This window comes from Sus scrofa, chromosome 17 (genome assembly GCF_054392235.1).
Source record: "Sus scrofa isolate SSC_HxYL_T2T_F1_AM1 chromosome 17, Sscrofa_HxYL_maternal_Yorkshire_Landrace_v2.0, whole genome shotgun sequence".
In the NCBI taxonomy this organism is placed as follows: Eukaryota; Metazoa; Chordata; class Mammalia; order Artiodactyla; family Suidae; genus Sus; species Sus scrofa.
Window position 1 is genome coordinate 52,091,307 of NC_139399.1, and position 19,967 is coordinate 52,111,273.

Here is a 19,967-nt window from a genome sequence, read left to right on the forward strand (position 1 = left end):
AGCGGTGGGACGGGGGTTGCGGCTGTGAAACAGGTTCAATCCCTGGCGGGGGAACTTCCATATGTTGTGGCCAGTCCAAAAAACCCCCATTATTTCTTGAGCATCTAATAGGCGAGCATCTAATAGGCCCCAGAGCCTGTAGGTGCCAAGAGCTGGAGATACAATAATGAATAAGACAGACAAAGGCCCTGCTCTTGTAAGAGATTTATATTCTGGCTGGGGAGAATGCACACCAATAAACCAATCGTAAAGGTAACTTTGGAGAATGTTAAGTGTTACAAAGAAGACAAAATAGGGTGAGGCCAGAGGAAATGACAGTATTTTAGTAGAAGGGTCAGGAGAGGCCACTTTGAGGAGGTGACATTCAAGCTGGGGCCTGGCTGGCCAGGTCAAGTTCCTCACCTTTCTAGACCACGCACTTTCCTGCCTCAGGCTGTTGGAGTGTCTTCCTCTTCCTGTGAGTTGACTATCCTTGAAGACCCAACACCCCATCAGCAGCCCCCAAAGAGATGGATTGCTGGGACAGAAGCAACAGCTCCCCTCTGTGCCTACCTCTGGGACAGTCAACTCTGTTGTATTCCATGTGCTTTTTTTTTTAAAACTTATTATTATTTTTTGCTGCACCCATGGCATGTGGAAGTTCCTGGGTCAGTTCAAACCCATGCCATACCAGTGACCCAAGCTGCTGCAGTGACAATGCTGGATCCTTAACCCACTGCAACACAACAGAACTCTTCAATGTGCTTTTTTGTGCACATTTTCCCCCAGCAGCCTGGAACTTCTTGCTCCTTTGTCTTTGTGTTCTAGAAGATCACACAGTGCTGGGCACACAGTGGGCATTTGCTAAATATTTGTGGGATTGTTTCGAATATAAAAGCACCAGAAATGATGACTTAATTGTGTCAGGAGCCTGCCTAATGGATCATGTTTTGAGAGAGGCTTTTGCTTAGTCTTGGTGTCTAGAACACCAGCCTCTCGAAACTCTGCTTGTTTGGCGACTGAGCTGGTTTTAATTAGGATGGACATAAATACTCATATTTTTCCAACACAAGGTAGGATCTCTGTTTTCTCGTTACTTTCCTCATTGCCAAACACATCCTCTCTAGCTTCTGGTGAATCTGAATATTTCCTCATGTTGATTCAATGGTTCTCCAGATCGTTGCCTCACAAGGTTTGGAGTAAAGGCAGGAAGAGACCAGTTTCCATCTGTGAAAGTCTAGGCTTTGATTTCCCTTCTCAGACTCTCACTGGACTGGCAACCAGTGATGCATAAATGAAGATAAAACCCTACTTGATGAGTTCTCGTTGTGGCACAGTGGAAACGAATCCGACTCGTGTCCGTGGGAGTGTGGGTTCGATTCCTGGCCTCGCTCAGTGGGGTGGGGATCGGTGTTGCCATGAGCTGTGGTATAGGTTGCAGACATGGCTTGGATCCTGCATTGCTGTAGCTGTAGTGTAGGCTGGTAGCTGTAGCTCTGATTTGACTGCTAGCCTGGGAACTTTCGTATGCCATGGGTGCAGCCCTAAAATGCAAAAACAAAAACAAACAAACACCCCCCTCAAAAAAACCCCCAAAACAAACAAACAAAACTTTATTTGAGAAATCTCTTCTGTTTATAACAAAGGTCATTCTGTCATCTTTCCCTGGGGAACCTGTTGTGTTCAAGTGAGGAGAAAGAGAGAAGAGTGCTCATTTGGTGAGAATTGCTATCTGTAAAAGTTCCCATGTTTCTAAAATGTCAGCCCCTTGCTCCATGGCAGGTCCACACGGCAGTGTAATTGCCGCAGAGGCCACTGTGGACCAGGTCAAGGCTATACTGTGCTCCAAACCCCATCCTTCCTGGGCTCCTCTCCTTCCTTCCCTCCCTTGCTGTCTCCTCCTGGGAGCATTCTCTCAGTGCTCTGCTTCTTGGGGACTCACCCTAAGATGCCTTCTCTGTGCCAGGTACCCTGGTGGGTCTTCACAACCAAGCCCTGAGGAGGGAGTGCCCCACACTCCTCCCCTGGCCACAGAGGGGCTTTCAGGTTCCTCCCTGGTTGGCAGCCCAGTTGGCCAGAGCATAATATGCATGGGGCATACATCTTGCCAGTGAGCAAGGTCACTGCCTGTCTCTGAGCCTGGTCTCTGCTCCTCCTATTACTGGGAAGCAAGGACCAGCCATCTGGGTCCACATGGCTGGTGGGGTCTATGGGCTGCACGTCTGCTCTGATAACTCTGTCACATGGCTTTCTTCCCTTAGGTGAGCGTGCCCATCCCAAGACTTAGATTTGGGGGTAGGAGGTAGGAGGCCTCACTCAGACCCCAGGACTTCTCTGTGCTCCCCTGGAGACTGTTGCTTTTGGACACTGTGCATGTGCCAGGCCATTATATTAAGCCAGGATTCTGTTCCTTATCTGTCCTTGGATCCTCAAGTGACTGGTTCCTCAGCAGAAACCCAGAGGGAAGGAGGAATGAGTGGGAGGATTTAAGTACCAAAGCCCTGCCTCAAACTCTTGACAAACCCCACAAACTAAATATTATGATTCCGGAGTTCCTGTCGTGGCGCAGTGGATATGAATCCTACTAGGAACCATGAGGTTGTGGGTTCGATCCCTGGCCTCGCTCGGTGGGTTGAGGATCCAGCGTTGCTGTGAGCTATGGTGTAGGTTGCAGATGCAGCTTGGATCTGGTGTGGCTGTGGCTGTGGCCGGCAGCTGTAACTCCCATTAGACCCCTAGCCTGGGAACCTCCATGTGCCATGGGTGCGGCCCTAAAAAGACAAAAGACAAAAAAAAAATTATGATTCCTATTTGACTAATGACTAGAAAGCCTGACTAAGCAAGGCTTAGGGTGTTTAGGTAGCTCGAAGATGCTTTAACATTGTCTGAGCTGGGATTTGAACCTTGGGTTGTTTGGCTCCAAAGCTCAGGCTTTTTCATCCACACAAGGTTGACAAACTACAGGTGATTTCCTGTTCAGTGCCTGTTTTTATAAATAAAGTTTTATTAGAACACAGCCATGCTCATCTGTTTATGTTATGTTATGGCTGCTTGTGTGCTACAGCAACAGGATTAAATAGGTACAGCAGAGACTAAATAGCTCCAAAGCCTGAAACATTTGCTCTGTGGACTTTTACAGAAAATGTTTGCTGACCTCTGGTCTACACTCTACTCCCCTAGGGGGTGTCTTTTTTTCTGCTTTTTAGGGCTGACCCCAAGACATATGGAAGTTCCCTGGCTAGGGGTTCAATCAGAGCTATAGCGGCCAGCCTGCGCCTCAGCCCATGGCAACAGTAATGCGGAATATGACTCGAATCTGAGACCTATAACACAGCTAACAGCAACACCGGATCCTTAACCCACTAAGTGAGGCCAGGGATTGAACCCAAATCCTCATGGTTCCTACTTGGATTCATTTCCACTGTGCTACAACAGGAACTCTGTCTTTTTTTTTTTTTCCCTAGTAGTCCAGGGACCCTAGACACTGAGGGATGGAAAGACACCTGGTCTTAAAATCAGAAGATCTGGGTACAAATTCTGGCCATGCAGCCCTAGTCAAGTTCATTGATCCTTTCTTAGCCTTGGTTTATTCATCTTTTAAATGGAGATAAGATCAGTCACAATATAGTTTCGTTTTGAAGATCAAATAGAGAAACAATGGTAATGAATGGTTTTAGTTATAGGTTGCTGAGTGCTTACTATGTGCTAAGTGTTATCTCTTTGTGGTCCTTACAAATGTTTGGCCCACGGTAGACAGTCAATAAGAAGTTGTTAATAGGAATTTCCGTTGTGGCGCAATGGAAACAAATCTGACTAGGATCCACGAGGATGCAGATTTGATTCCTGGCCTCACTCAGTGGGTTAAGGATCTGGCGTTGCCATGAACTGTGGTGTAGGTCACAGATGCAGCTCGGATCTGTTGTTGCTGTGGCTGTGGCATAGGCTCTGATGGACCCCTAGCCTGGGAACCTCCATAGGCTGTGAGTGTGGCCCTAAGAAAGCCAAAAAAAAAAAAAAAAAAAAAAAAAGAAGAAAAGAAAAAGTAGAAGGAGAAGAAGTTGTTGACTAAATTACTCAGGGCTTGGCTGTCTGTGGTGGTGGAAGCTGTTGGGTTCAGGACCAGCACAAGGTTGCAAGGGTTATGAAGGACAGTGTTTTCCTGCTGGGGATAGAGGTTTTCTCCTTCTGGGAAGACCTGTGATCTTTGGAACTGGTTTCTAGTGAAGGCACCAGAGATGGCCTCCTCTGAGCTTCTCTTCCTTGGCGGGAATTCCATGTTGAGTCAGGTTCTGTTCTGTCTTCTCCAGGTCCCCCGCATTAGCCAGTGCCCAGGATTGTCAGCAAACCCATCATCTTTGCATTGATGTGCATCCGTCAAACAAAGATGAGCTGCTTCAGAAAAATGAACATGTGGGAGTCATAGTTATGGGAATCACTTGTAGTTTGGGTCCATTTGAATGAGACTCAGCCACACAGGAGTCAGACAGCACATTTGAAAACATCTCTAGTTGTGGCACTGTTGATTTTTTTCCTGCACGAAGATATGGAATGGTCCCTCTGCCTGCATGGGGCAGATAAAGCCACCTCTACCCACCAGATGCCCCTTAACTCTGTGGACAATTTTAGATGGAATGAACAAGATTCCTAAAAACTTGTCAGGAATTTTATAGCTTCAGTGAGGAAAGAATTTCAGTTCTAGGACAAGGGAAATGAATGAATTGAGGTAATTTGGGGAAAGATCATTGTCTTAAGTTTGGGTTTCCTTGGAAACCGACTCTGAGACCCAGGTTGGAAAAGCAAGTGTGCTGTTTGGGATTGGTTTCCAGGAAACACTGGGAAGTGAGGCAGGGACGAGAAGGAAGCCTATCCAGGGTGCATTTCCAAGCTGATTCCCACTGTGGGCAAAGGAAGATTAATTCCACTAGGGAATTCTGAGAGCCAGAGCAGAAACACACTTCAGAGTTACGTCCCTCAAAGGAAGAGGGAATGGAGATATTTGTACACCAACTCCTGTTCGTCCGCAGTTTGTACCTGGCATTTTTTTTTTTTTTTTTTTTTTTTTTTTTGCTTTGCTGGTGGACCACAGAGACAAGTTGGTTGGTGTGTCCTGAGATGGTGAGACTCAAGCAAAGTCTCTGCCCAGAGACTTTACAGAGCTTCGCATCAGCAAAGCAGCACCAGAAAAAAGCAGTGACCTGTTTGAGCATGGAAAACACAGGCATGTACAGAATCTGCCACAAGATCCCTCTTTGAAATTAGATTACCAGGATTCTCCTTCCTGTTTGCTGTGTGACCTTGGGCAAGTTACTTAACCTCTCCAGTCTTATCTGTTGGCTGAGAAATATGATGATACAGACCCCCACCAGATGATCATGAAGATTAAAAGAAAGCGGCATGTGGAGTGCCCTGGTGGCCTAGCAATTAGGGATTTGGTGATGTCACTGCTGTGGCTTGGGTTTGATCCCTGGTCTGGGAATTTATGCATGCTCAGGCATGGCCAGAGAGAAAGAGAGAGGCGTACAAGACACTTATAGGGTACCTGGCATTAGGCAAACACTGAACTGAATTTAGCTATTATTGTTAATAGCTAGTATATTTATTCTACTGAAATTGAATGGGGAACATTCCAGACATAAGAGATGTTATGGAGGAAAAGGAACAAGAAACAGTGACCCAAGGTTGTGTCCAATAGCTGTGTGAGGTAGAATGACATAATTAATGAATAAAGCCCTAGGGGGCCAGTCCTTGGGGAAGGTGGGATATCCTGAGAATGGCAGACAGGAAGTAGCTAGGGAGGGAAGGGCATGGGGATCAGGCCACATTCAGCTCAAATATATTCTTTTTCCTGCCTAAACTGTGGAGATCTATATCCCCCCTAAGTCCCATTGCAGAATCCCACCTCCAGAGCCTCCTGTGTTGCATGGAGCCACAGTGTAATTAGGGACAAGATTTGCAGCAGCCATTGGAACCCAGAAACCATTCTACTTCAAGAACTTCAACCATATGAGGCTAAGCGTCAAAAGCTAAACATTTGTCGGGATACAGCATTGTGTAAATAGTGTCCCTTTGGTATAAACAGGTGGACTCTGAAGCTGTCTCTCAGATCCTGACCTGTTTGTAGGAATATCTTGTGTAGAACTGATGATGCCCATGCAGCTAGAATCAAAAGCTTCTCTATCCAAGGGCTGAAGTAGTAGCAGCAAATGACCAGTGTGCTATAGAGCATGATACCCAAGGTGATGGGGACCAAGCTGGGATGCAGGTTGTAACCATGACAACAATGGGTAACATTCACTGAGAGTTTTCTATATACCAAGCCACGTGCAAAATTCTTCACAAGATGATGTCGTTTTCCTGTGACAATAGTCAGTTGTGTCTGTGCCATGACAGCCTGCAAACCTTCTTTCCCTAGTGCTTATTAAAATGACTTCTCTGCAACCCGTGGCTTTCCCAGCAGCCTTTTCTAGAGCCTGGGCCTTTCATCCCAAGCTCCCAGGTGTGTTCTGAGCTGCTGGGATGACAGGGGAGGAGGAGTTCTCTTCTGGGAAGAGCAAACAGGCCCCACTGGGGGAGAACCACTGGCTCATTGTCACTCGCAAAGCTGAGGCAGTAGGAGGACCATTTTGTCTCTGGGTTCAGCAACCTTCTTAGTGGTTAGCAGACAGCAACATAATGGCCCGCCAGTGTGACACTGTGCAAATTGCCTCATAAATAAGTTGTAATGCACCGGCAGCAGGGAGAGGCCATAGCTCATGGATAAATGACTCCCTGCCATTTTGGAGTATTAAACTGGGGCTAATCTGGACCTCTCTGTGGGGATTCATTAAGGGCTATGGGCTTCCCGCATGCAGGCCTGCTGGGACGTGGGTACCTCACTTGGCACTTCTCACCACATTGTGGTGGGGGCAACATGCTCAGAACAGGGCCACTAGGAGGATTTTACAAACAAGCCAGGGATGAGCCCTGTGGGAACAAATATATTTTCTCTGGAGAACTTGCTTTCTGAGGAAGTCTCTTTGTGGGATGGAGAAAAATATAATAATGATGCTGCTAATGATGATAGCTAACATTTATTTATTGGGTACTCACTCTGTGCCAGACACTGTACTAAATCTTATGCATCGGCTCATGTATTTCCCACAAAAATCCCATTAAGTAGATACTACTATTATTAGTCCTACTTTTTTTTTTTTTGGCCACCCCGAGGTGTATGGAGCTCCTGTGCCAGGGATTAGATCCCAGCTGCAGCTGTGAACTAAGCTGCAGCTGCAGCAATGCTGGATCCTTAACCCACTGTGCTGTGCCATGCTTGGGATTGAACCCGGGTCCCAGAACTCCCAAGATTCTGCCAATCCCATTGTGCCATAGTGGGAGCTCCTATTAGTCCTATATTTATTTATTTTTTATTTTTTTATTATTATTTTTTAGTCCTATTTTTAATAGAGAAAGAAACTAAGGCCCTCAGAGGTTTCATTACTTGCTTTGGGTAATTATAGCCAATATGTGGTGAGTGTAGTAGTCAGCTTTCGTTACATTGTGGTAACAAATGAGCCTGAAATCTTGGTGGTTTAAAATGAAGTTTTTTTTTCACTCCTATATTATGTCACTTATGACCAGCTGCCCTACTTTATCCATCTTTATTCCAGGATCTAGACTGAAAAAGTAGCCTGTATCTGGGACCTGTTTTTTTCTTTCTTTTTTTCTGGCTGCCCTGCAGCATACGGAGTTCCTAGGCCAGCAATCAGATTCGAGCTGGAGTTGCAACCTACCACAGCTGTGACAATGCTGGATCCTTAACCCACTGTGCTAGGCTAGGGGTTGGACCTGTGTCCCAGTGCACCAGAGATGCCACTGATCCTATCACACCACAGCAGGAGCTCTGGGACCTGCTATTTTTGTGGCAGAAGAAAAAAAAAAAGCAAGAAAGCTGGTGTAGCCAGTCATGGCCGTTAAAATTTCTGCATAGAGAACTATGTCTAGATACTCATGTTGCAACAGAAGAAAGGGTGGGGGAAAAACTGTAATTGCAATGTATACATGTAAGGATAACCTGACCCCCTTGCTGTACAGTGGGAAAAAAAAAAATTTCTGCTCAGCATTGACACCTGTCACTTCTGGTCACACTTATTGGCTAAGGAGGTCCATGATCAAGCCTTCTTTCAATGGGAAGTTTACTTCTTCCATGGGGAGGTACTGCAAGTAGTGACAGTGGGAGAGATTTTTAATTTTCCCACAGGGAAGGTAGAGAATAGAGAATAATATAGTTAATACAGGTGATCAAACCCAGACCTTTGTGATGATATATTTTGTTCTTTTGATCTCCGCCTTTGTGTATATGGAGTTGGGAGATCTAGGTTTGGGTTGTGGCTCTGCACTGAGAAGCTATGTGACCAAGGGCGAGTCTCTTCCCTTCTCTGGGCCCCAGTGTCCCCATCTTAGTTAGATATCCCTTGAAGCAGACCCAACAAAGATCTGAGTGCACATAGTTTATTTGGGGTGATCCCCAGAAGGCCCAGTAAGGAAAGTAAATCAGGAAAAGTAAGGAATCCAATAAAGTGTGTGTAATAGCAAACAGGTTACCCTGGGAGCAGCTAGGGCACAATTCTGCTGAGAAACACTGGAGCAGACACATCTCAGAATTATCCCACCTAACGGGTGAGGAAGCAGGGGTATTTACACTCCAACCTCCAGGCCCTCATTGGCAGAGGGCTACATCTATGGGCCTTGTCTCTTCTGCAGACAGCCAACAACCTTTGGGCAGAGTTCTGTGTTTGCAGTAAGCAGCCCTGGGCCTGCAGAGGAGAGCTAAAGCCCCAACCCACATGGTGAGCAGTGTTGACCAGAAAAGCTTTAAGGCCCTTCTGTTTTTTGTCACCTGTGCCTGCAGTCCTGCCTGGCGCCAGGCCAGCACATTGGTCATCTGGTTGAGGAGGGGGCTCCCCCTGTACCCTCCTATGAAACATCATGACCCATTAATGGCTCTCCCTCTTCCTGTTCCATGGCAAAAACCCTCTTTGCTTTGCAGGATGTTCTGTCTCCTGCCCTTCATGGCCTGGCTCCTCCCCGGGATGCAGGGGGCGCCTCCCCTGCTTGAGTGGAGGGGCTCTTTCTCTCACTTTTCATGGTCACAGAGGGCAGCATCAATGATATGCTGGTTTCCCACTGTAACTTGCAAACCAGGCTCTTCTTTCTACACAAAACGCCCCTTTGCTTTGAAGCCCTTCCCATGGCCATGTGGCACTGCATTTGCTGTCATCTTTCATCTGCCATCCTCCATCCTCCCCCTGACCCCACCCAAGCTCTATCCATTGAAGTCTAGCTCCCAGGCTGCCTTCCCTCTCTGAGCCATCACCCTGGGCCCTCCTTGTCTATGAGGTTGATGAATTTCACACCCAGCGTTCTTGCACCAGTGTTTCTGACTAGTTCAGGTGAACTTACGTCTTCCTCCAGGACAACTAAAGCAGCTTCTTCTTCTTTTTTTTTTTTGTCTTTTGAGGGCTGCACCACAACATGTGGAGGTTCCTAGGCTAGGGGACTAATCGGAGCTATAGCCACTGGCCTACACCACAGCCACAGCAATGCCAGATCCAAGCCCCATCTTTGACCTACACCAAAGCTCACAGCAAGGCCGGATCCTTAACCCACTGAGCGAGGCCAGGGATTGAACCTGCAACCCCATGGACCTTAGTCAGATTCATTTCCGCTGCGCCACAATGGGAACTTCTAAAGCAGCTTCTTCACCAGTCTCCTCTTGCATTTCTTTCCCCATCTGCTTCAATCTCTGCCTTCCTGTTCATCCATACTTTGGCCAAAGCAACCTATCTAAAATAGGAGTAAGTAGAGAAGTCATAAAGTATAGTGGTTAAGAATGGGGACTCCAGGAGTTCCCCTGAGGCTCAGTGGGTTAAGGATTCAGTGTTGTCCCTGCTATGGTATATGTTCCATCACTGGCCTGGGAACTTCTGCATGCCCTTGGCACAGTAAAAAAAAAAAAAAAGAATGGGGATTCCAGAGATAGGCTGTCTGAGTTGAAAGCCTGTGTCTGCCGCTTATTAATTATGGCAACCTGAACAGGCCACTTACTTTTTTTATTTTTATTTTTTAAATTTATTTTTATTTTTTCCGCTGTACAGCATGGGGGCCAAGTTACACATACATGTATACATAATTTTTCCTCCCATTGTTGTGTTGTGATGTAAGTATCTAGACATAGCTCTCAATGTTACACAGCAGGATCTCATTGTAAATCCATTCCAGGAGCAATAGTTTGCATCCGTTAACCCCAAGCTCCCGATCCCTCCCACACTCTCTCTCTCCCCCCAGGCAGCCACAAGTCTATTCTCCATGTCTCTGATTTTCTTTTCTGAGGAGATGTTCATTTGTGCTGTATATTAGATTCCAGTTATAAGTGATATCATATGGTATTTGTCTTTCTCTTGCTGACTTATTTCACTCAGTATGAGAGTCTCTAGTTCCATCCAGTTGCTGCTAATGGCATTATGTCATTCTTCTTTATGGCTGAGTAATATTCCATTGTATATATGTAACACATCTTCCTAATCCAAATCATCTGTTGATGGACATTTGGGTTGTTTCCATGTCTTGGCTGTTGTGAATAGTGCTGCAACGAATATGCCGGTGCACGTGTCTTTTTTAAGGAAAATTTTGTCTGGATATATCAGGCCACTTACTTGCTCTGTGCCTTTGTTTCCTCATCTGCTAGATGGACTACTTGGTACGGGGTTGTAATGATTAAATGAGTTAACGTTTATAACATGCTTAGAACACCACCTGGCACAGAGTGCTTACTACATAACTGTTAAATGAATTGAATTCAATGGTAATATCTTCTCTTTGATTCAAAAACTCTGTCCCTTCCAGTCGCTCAGGGCAGCCTTTGAGCTGCCAGTCTGGCACATGAAGCCCTGGGTCATCGGCTTCTACCTTCCTTTTCAAAATCAACTGCTTGATACTTTTCATTCTACAGTTTATGACTCACCTGTTTCATATCTCTGAGTCTTGGCACATGCTGTTCCCTTTGCTTTGTATGTTGAGCCCTGCCCTGTCTCATTTCCTTGCCCATTTCCTCCTGATGTCTCAGGAAGAGCCTCAGGCTTTGCCTGCCCTAGAAACTTCTCAGGTCTCTTCAGGTGGAGATAGTTGTATCCCTTCTTGTACCAGCTGAGCTCTGTATCTCTTTTAGGGCTGGGACTTGGGTGGGGGCAAAATTTATGGGGGTGTTAAAAAACTCAGTAATCAAGATAGGGAATATTTGAATATTGGGAAGATCAAAATGGATGCAATAAATCTATGTTGAACAAAGCATCAAAATTTAAAATGAAAATGGACTCTAACCCTGTCCTTTTAAGACTCACCCCTCTTGCCTCACTCTAATCCTGGTCCTGCTGGAACCTGGGTGAGCTTGCTGCAGGATGAATGACCATGTGGAAGGTGGACGAAAGACTAAACCAGCTGTCCTGGCTGAGGTCATCCTAGCCCAGTCTACATCTAGCTGAGCCTGTGCTTGGCAGAGAAACCAATCAAGACCAGCAGAGTCACCTCCATGACCCACAGCTAATAGCAGGCACATGAGGCAAGCCCAGTTGACCATAGAACCATGAGCAATATCACTGCTTATGTTTTTCAGCTTCTGTGTTTTGAGATATTTGTTACACAGCAGAAGCTAACTAATACACTCCCTCTGGCCATAGAAACTTGGAGCACACTTTACATCTGCTTAGTGGGATCTCTCTCCCTTGAACCCCTTCATTCTTCAGACTTTGACCTAAATGTCACTCCTTCAGAAGAAATGCCTTTCCTTACTGCCCTGACTAGGTCAGAGCTCCCTCTTCTGGGCTCTTATTATACCTAGAAGGTATAACTGTCCATCTTTTTCTTTTTCTTGCTGTACCCATGGCATATGGAAGTTCCCAGGCTAGGGGTCGAATCAGAGGAGCAGCTGCCAGCCTGCACCACAGCCACAGCAATGCTGGATCCAAGCTGCATCTGTGACCTATACTGCAGCTTGTGGCAATGCTGGATCCTTAACCCACAGAGCGAGGCCAGGGATCAAACCTGTATCCTCATGGATACTAGTTAGGTTCTTAACCCGATGAACTACAATGGGAACTCCTAACCCTCCATCTTTGCTCTTAACTTCAGTTGTAATTCTATGTTTATTCCTGTGATTGATGTCAGTTTCATCTGTTCCATGAGGAGTTCTAGCAAGCTCCATAAGGGTGAGAATTGTGCCACTTAAGTCTCTTGTGTCTTGGCTCATGGTAGGTGCTTGATAAATGTGTTGGGTAAATAAACACACAAATAAATTTTTTGTACAACATCTGAGAGTGTCCATTAAGCACGATGATGTCTCTGCTTTCTACACAGTGGTGTAGCAGATAAAATGGTCCTTGAATGCAAGGGCTGACGGGATTTCCTGAGGGCTCCTCCACCCCCACTCTCCTTTTTTCTTCTGAGCAGGGTGGCCTGGCACAACATAAACTGTGATGCCAGTGGCACCCTCTGGAGCAGTATACAGGCTGTGGGGCTGTAACCAGCAGCCCTGCCCTGAGAATAAAGGAAGTCAAGACTGCCCAAGCCTGGGCTTGGGCAGAACAGAGAGGATACACACTTGATGATGGACGCATGTATGGATGGGCAAAAGGGAGAGGTGTTGGAGAGCCTCCTTGTGGCCCTTGCTCTAGCTCACCCTCCAAGCTTCCCCTCCTTGCAGCCCTGGAGGCCTTGTGAAATCTGATACCTGGTTTCCTGACCTCCACCTGCCATGAAGCCTAACTCCTTCTTGTTTCTCAGTCAGGGTAGGCAATAAAGGCTGAGGTGGAACCTTCCAGCCTTCAAGCCATGCTGCCTGAGTTCAAATCCCAGCACTGCCTCTTACTCGTGTTGTAGCTTTGGACCAGTTGCTTAACTTTCCATGCTTCATTTTCCTACCTATAAAATGGGCTCAAACCTGCACCATAGGTTGTTATGAAGATCAAACGAAGCTGGAGTGGTTAGAGCACAGTAGTGCTGCTACATGGGAAGGATGACATCAGTGTTTGCTTCCTCCTCTTGAGTTTGGCTGGCCCTAGGCCCTGGTGTGAGGCTGACAGTCCCAGCACATCTAACCAGGCGGGGAGTCGTGTTCCTTGTCAGGCGCGCCATGCTCCATCTTGGCTGAGTGTCTGTCTCTGTTCTTTGAAGGGCTGGCTCTGCAGGAGAAATGTCTTTGGGCAAGAAGCGGGTCTGTTAACATCACACACACACAGGCACACACACACACACACAGGCACACACACACACACACACACACACACACACACACACACACACACACACACACAGGCACAGTCCTGTCCACCCTCTTCAGGGCTCTCTGCTGGCCCTTCACTCCTTGTTCAGCCTCATCAGTGCTTTATTATAAAATCCTCTTCTAGCTCTCTTTCCAAAGGTCAGCATAATTATAATCACTGCAGCAATCACATCCAATTTCTTACCCCCCATGGATGAGAGCACCATTGTGGCCTCAGAGGCCCAGGTCTGTGAGGCCTGCCCATCCCATGTCTCCACCCTGGGCACAGCGAGGCCACCTCCCCACCCCCTGCAGAGGGTGATGGTTGGTGTCCTTGCCCTGCACCCTCTGAGACGCCTCCTGTATTCAAACCACCTCTGTCCCCTGCTTTCTGAAGTGCTTGCTGCCCCTGGGCGGGTCTGTGCTGAGGGACGGAGACCAGTCACATTAGGCAGGGATGACAGTTTCTTTTCTTTCTTTTTTTCTTTTTGTCTTATTAGGGCTGCACCCGTGGCATATGGAAGTTCCCAGGCCAGGGGTCAAATCAGAGCCATACCTGCTGGCCTACTCCGCAGCCACAGCAACGACTGATGGAGGCCAAGGATTGAACATCCTCATGAATACTAGTTGGGTTTGTTACACTGAGCCACAGCGGGAACTCCATGGGATGACTGTTTTTCTCGCATCCTCCTGTGAGGCTCTTCAGACGTTTCTCCTGCTGCTCCTGACATGAGTGCTGACTGTGTAAGGAAGAGAACCTGAGACAGGGCTGCCAACATCCAGGGCCTTCTTGCTTGGTGGCAGGGTGGGGGCGAGGTCCCTGTGGCAGGTAAACATGTTCTGTGTTCATGCAACAGAGTCAGGCAGGCTGACAGGTCACGGGATTCTGCAGAAAGTGCTGTGATCTCCAGGGATTCCACGTGATGCTTTTTCCCACTATTATGGCTGAACTGCGTCAAGTCTTGACCTTGGAATGTGACTGTGTTTGGAGGTAGGGCCTTTCAAGAGGCGATTCAGTTAAAATGTGGTTTGTGAATGTGGCTCCTGATCCAATGGCTGGTGTCTTTATGAGAAGAGGAGATTAAGACACAGACATGCCCAGAGGGAAGAAAACTTGGAGAGAGACCTGTGAGGTAAGGAGAGAGACGGAGATCTACAAAGCTTTCATTGAAAAAGACACGTGCACGACCTATGTTCATTGCAGCGGTATTCATAGTGCCAAGACATGGAAACAACCTAAATGTCCATTGATAGATGAATGGATTAAGAAGATGTGGTACATATACATGATGGAATACTACTCAGCCATAAAAAAGATAGACTAATGCCATTTGTTGCAACATGCATGGAACTAGAGATTCTCATACTAAGCGAAGTAAGTCAGAAAGAGAAAGACAAATACCACATATCTCTTATATGTGGAATCTAAAATATGGCACAGATGATCCTATCTACAAAACAGATCATAGCCAAGGAGAGCAGACTTGTGGTTCCCAGTGGGGAGGGGAGAGGGACAGCCAGTTTGGGGTTTTTGGATGCAAGCATTTGGAATGGATGGACAATGGGGCCCTACTGTACAGCACAGGGAACTGTGCGTTATTGGGTCACTTTGCCATACAACAAAAGTTAAAGAAACATTGTAAATCAACTGTACTTTAGTGAAAAAAAAGAAGAGGTCTAACCTGCTGATACCTTGATCTTAGAATTTTTGTCTAGAACTGGTCAAAATAAATTGTTTTTTGTTTTGTTTTGTTTTTTTGTTTGTTTGTTTAAGCCACCTGGTCTGTGGTACTTGGTTATGGCAGCCCAGGCTGACTGAGACCCCTGTCTTTTGTTTATTTCCCTGGGGGCAGGTGGGGGACCCATCTGAGTCTTAAGACGCTCATTTAGGAGCCAGGGGCCCTGAATTAAGTTTTGGTTGAGGAGAGACTTTTCCAGTGGCCATGACATGCTGATCCTACAAGACGTCCTTTTGTAATGGAGGGAATCTAGGAGGCAAAATAGCAATTTCCTTCCTTGTACAGCTAGTTAGTAATTATTGTTCATTAAATGTTTTCTCCAGGCAGGATGCCATGCCCATCTCTTCACAAGCATTGTCTGTTTCATCTTAGCCGCCAATGAGGCAGCCTGTCTCCACGTCCCATTTTTTGGAGGAGGAAATTAAAGCTGAGACAGCTTACATTATTAAAAGCTAAGAGGTCACAGCTAGGGAGAGGCAGGGCTGGTATTTGAACCCAGCTTTGTCTGAGGCCGGAGTCCTGGCTGATCAGGGCCTATGTTATGGGGACTTTGAAAACTCTGAGAGGTCACTTCTGCTCCCACCAAAAAACTGTCAGGTGTGCTGTCTGCGTGATTTTTTATTTAAAATTTTAGGGCCACACCTGTGGCATGTGGAAGTTCCCAGGCTAGGGGTTGAATCAGAGCTGCAGCTGCTGGCCTACGCCATAGCCACGGCAACGCTAGATCCGCCACCAACACCACAGCTTGCAGCAATACCAGATCCTTAACCCACTGAGTGAGGCCAGGGATCAAACCCCCCTCCTCATGGACATTATGTTGGGTTCTTAACCTGCTGAGCCACAACAGGAATTCCTCTCTGCATGATTTTGCTTTTCTTTCATAGGGCACCTAGGGAAAGCCACTTTCTGGCATCTGGGTAGCTCATGCTGGTGGGAGGCGCCCAAGGTGCCTGCCTCCTGGAGTTGTGCCCTTGTGTAATTCCCTTCTGCTGAGTGGGGGCCTGACCTACCGACCTACTCACTTCTAACAAATAGAATGTGGCAAAAGTGGTGGGGCCCCCTTCCGAGGTTACACTTTAAGACTGGGCCACAGGGCAATAGAAGTCTTTAGGGTTGATGGCAACCAGCTCTTTTTCCTGGAGTTGGACTCACCGGCCAGGCCTCCATGTCTAGGGTAGAGGGAACTGAGTTAATCATAACTGGGCACCTATGCTGTGCTCAGCTCCTCTCTTAAACTACCTTGTTTATTTCTCACACAAACTCTGTGGAGTAGGGAATATTATCACCTGTTACATGTGGGAAAGATAAAAGAAGAATCCCAGCATCATGCATGCTTTTTTTTTTTTTTTTTTAAAAATGCAGCTTTTGTCTCTGGGGTTTGCTTTCTCTTGCTTGCTCTGAGGGAGGCCAGCTACCGTGTCCCATCCCATGGAAAGGCCCAGGTTCAAGGAACTGAGGAGAGCCTTCAGCCAGTGGCCAGTAAGGAAGTGAATCCTGCCGAAGACCAGGGGAGTGAGTGTGGAAGTGGCTCCTCCTGCACTCGAGCCTTCAGATGAGACTGTGACCTGGTGGACAGCTTGGTTGCAGCCTTGTGAGAGGACCCAGCTACGCCATGTCCTGACTCCTGACCCACAGCAACTGTGAGGTAGTATGTTTTTGTTATTTTGAGATGCTGAATGTTCAGGTAACTTGTTATGCAGCAATGGAGAACCAATACTCACCCTCCTCACATCTCCCAGAGGCACTGAGGAAGCTGCCGTTCCTCCCTCCCTTCTCTTTCTCTTTTTCTCTTCCCCCTTCCTCTCTCTCTCTCTCTCTCTCTCCTTCCTTCCTTCTTTCTTTTTCTCTTCCTCCCTCCCTCCCTAGCCCTAACCCTAATCCTCCCTCCTCCTCTCCCTGCTTCCTTCTTCCTTCCTTCCATTCTTCCTTCTTTTTCTTTTTCTCTTCCTCCCTCCCTAACCCTCCTTCCTTCTCTTCTTTCTTTCTATAAACACCTTATAGCTTTGAGCAACCTTATCATGGGAGTGGTCTGTGAGGTGTCCAGGCATCCTTGGCCTAGCCCACCAAGGCTGGCCAGAGCAGGGCCTGAGCCTCCTACAGGGGGTCCGCACCTGTCCTTCTGTGGTGACCCACTTAGTCCTGGTCTCAAGTTCTCTTTCCCCTCTGCATTCTCCAGTGCCTCACCCTGGTGGTCTGTGCTGCTTATATGGATACCCATTTTTTTGGGGGGAGGGCACATTAGCAGGGAGTTGGCAAAACCTAATAGAGGTGGGAGTGGAGGAGTAAATAGAGGGCAGGTAAGCTGCCCTTCAGAGGAAGCCTCACTTAAACTCTGGGAGATGCTAGGAGCAAAGGCTGAGGCTCTCAGGTGCCCGTGTATCATTGTGTGTCCAGGTGGTCAGGGCACAGGAGTCCCCGCCATGTGTGGAAAGTATTATGCTGGTGGCTTTAGCCTGTGGGTACCTTTCATAGCCTCTGCCTCTGCCACTATGTGGCTTCTAAGCCAAGGGCAGAGGTCAGTGTCAGTGGCTTTGCCAGCCTTGGATGTCTCTGCAGCAGACTTTACCGTACAGCTTGAGGTAGGAGATAGCTGAGGTGGCCAGGTGTAACTCCTGGATGCTCTCAATACAGAGGAGACCTTGAGGGCTTAAATAGCCCTTGGTAGTGCATATAGTCAAAGCAAGAGTGATACCCCCGGTGTGAAGTCATTACCCATTTTTACAACCAGACCAGCAGTGGCCTGGGATTTTGGCAAATGTTAACAATGGCTGTAAAACAGCTCATTGAGTGTTTGCCAGGTATGTAGTGTGCTCCAGGGCACTAAGACACTTAATCCCCATAACAAACTCTACACACGGGGGCTATTCTCAGCCTCCTTTTAGAGTGGCTTCGAGAGGTTTAAGTAACTGGTGCAAGGTCCCTGACCCAGGTAGTGAGGAAACGTCCCAATAAACTCTGTGTCTGGCTTGAAAGTTCACGTGCACAACTGCTTGGCTGCGTCTACCCATCACTGTGAAGCCTGCAAGTTGGATGCAGTATGTGGGTGGAAGCAGGTGCTTGAATGATAGTAATGTGCATACTATGTGCAAGCCTGGCGCAGTTCACATAGTTCATGTAATCATTGTAACAAGCCTTGGAGATCAAGCCTCAGGGGTAGGTAGCAATAGGGACATTTTGTAGATGAAGAAACTAAGATTCGGAAAGATCATGTCATTTGGTTACAGTCACCTGCTAGTGAAGAGCAGAGCTGGGGTTGGAACTCAGGCTGATGCCCTCCCTTCTCCCCTCTCCCGCCCCCTCTCCCCCTTTTCATCCTCATGGTTAGGAAACAGCAGGGGAATCAACGGAGAGGTTTGTCAGAGCCCTGCATCACCTAATTGAGTTCATCTGCTTTCCCAAAGCATCTAGAGGCACAGACCAGGAATCCTGCCCGTGCTGTGGACAGAGGGTTTCCCTTGGCAGCCCTGGGCGCGCACACTAAGCCCGCATGTGGGAGGGCTGAGCTGGTTCCCTTTCCGCTTTATGGATGTGGAGTGAGTTGAAGGTTATTGCAATGAATAATAAATGAGCTATCATAGCGGAGCCGATTATTCCGAAGTGTTACCGATGTTTGTGTTGATAAACATGAATAAACGGCTGAGCGTTTGGTGGGGAATGGAAGAGAGAAGACATAAAGAGGAAATTCATATGTGCCTCTGCTAGTTAGAAACAATGAGTCTTGAAACAGAGGCAATCAAGGAATGGGATAAAGCAGCTTTGTGATTTGTTATGTAGGGAAAATAATGACAGAATCTTTCATCTCTGGCCATGTTGGCGGCAAAGAGGTAATAGACATTGGCTTTGAGCACAGGAGATAAGAGACCAAGAGGAAACTAAAGTTCAGAACGGTGGATACGAGAGCCAAATCATTGCTTGGTTTTTCTCATAGAGACAGAAGATGTAGGGGAAAGATGTGGATGCAGCCATTTCAGCCCTCTCTGCAGAGAGAGGGAGTGGGAGGGGGAGAGAGAGAGAGGGTGAGGGAGAGAGAGGGAGGGGGAGAGATAGAGAGAAAGGGAGGGTGGGAGACAGGGAGGGAGATGGAAGGAGAGAGAGAGAGAGAGATTGGACCTTACTGGCCCCAGAGGTGAGGCAGGGGTTACGCCCAAGGTCAGATGTAGGAGGATGATGAGAAGCCACATTCAATGGCTGGTCCATCATGAAGTAGCTCCTTTATACCGATGACCCTAATCCAGCTATTTGCAACCTCCCGCCCTGCCCCCCACCAGACATATTCCCAGATTCAGTTCCTGTCAAGCTGGCCACCACCACCCTCCCTCTTTCTTTCCTCCTCAAAAAGCAGAACAGACTCCAAGAGAGTATGAGCAATGCTATGACCATGGTTCAGAAACTGTGTGCCAAGATGATGTGGTGCCAGTGGAGGTATGTGTGCGTGTGCGTGCCCCTGGGCGTTTTAAATATTTTGAGGGACGCTTGACCCCCTCTGGACATTACGGTGACTGCCAGCTCAGGGTAATCCACAGTTTCAACATTAGATCATGCTGCCTTCCTTTTGATGACAGTATATCTCTGCAAAGCTGGGTTTTCAGTTGCTGTGATAAAAACCAGATAGAGAGTGTTAGGAGCTGGCTGTGAAGGCGGTGGTGTCCAGTCTGGTTTCCAAGGCTTGAGAAGTTGTGCTGTTTTCAGCAGGTATGCATGTTCCATTACTAAGTACAGTTATTTGAGACTGAAGTAAAAAATAGTATTTTCCTATCAATTTCTGTGCATTATTTTGAAAAATTAGCTGCTAACTTTGTTCTGTCAGGACATAAAATCTTATTAAATTTTTTGGACAATTACATAAACAATTCAGTATTTCTGTTGGCCTAGTATTCCCATGAATTTTTTTTTTTAAATGGCTGCATCTGTGGAATATGGAGGTTCCTAGGCTAGGGGTCAAATTGGAGCTGCAGCTG

General features: G+C 47.2%; 1 long non-coding RNA gene across 2 annotated transcripts in view; it reads left to right on the forward strand.

The window, feature by feature from the left end:
- The window catches only part of LOC110257407 (uncharacterized), a 131,131-nt gene that overhangs the window by 63,256 nt on the left and 47,908 nt on the right, over window positions 1-19,967 (forward strand). The window contains exon 7 of one of the 2 annotated variants that reach the window (XR_014832383.1): window positions 16,372-16,654. The exons of the other annotated variant lie outside the window; for it this stretch is intronic. This is a non-coding gene — a long non-coding RNA (uncharacterized LOC110257407). The remainder of the gene's footprint in view (window positions 1-16,371; window positions 16,655-19,967) is intronic. 2 annotated transcript variants of the gene reach the window in all.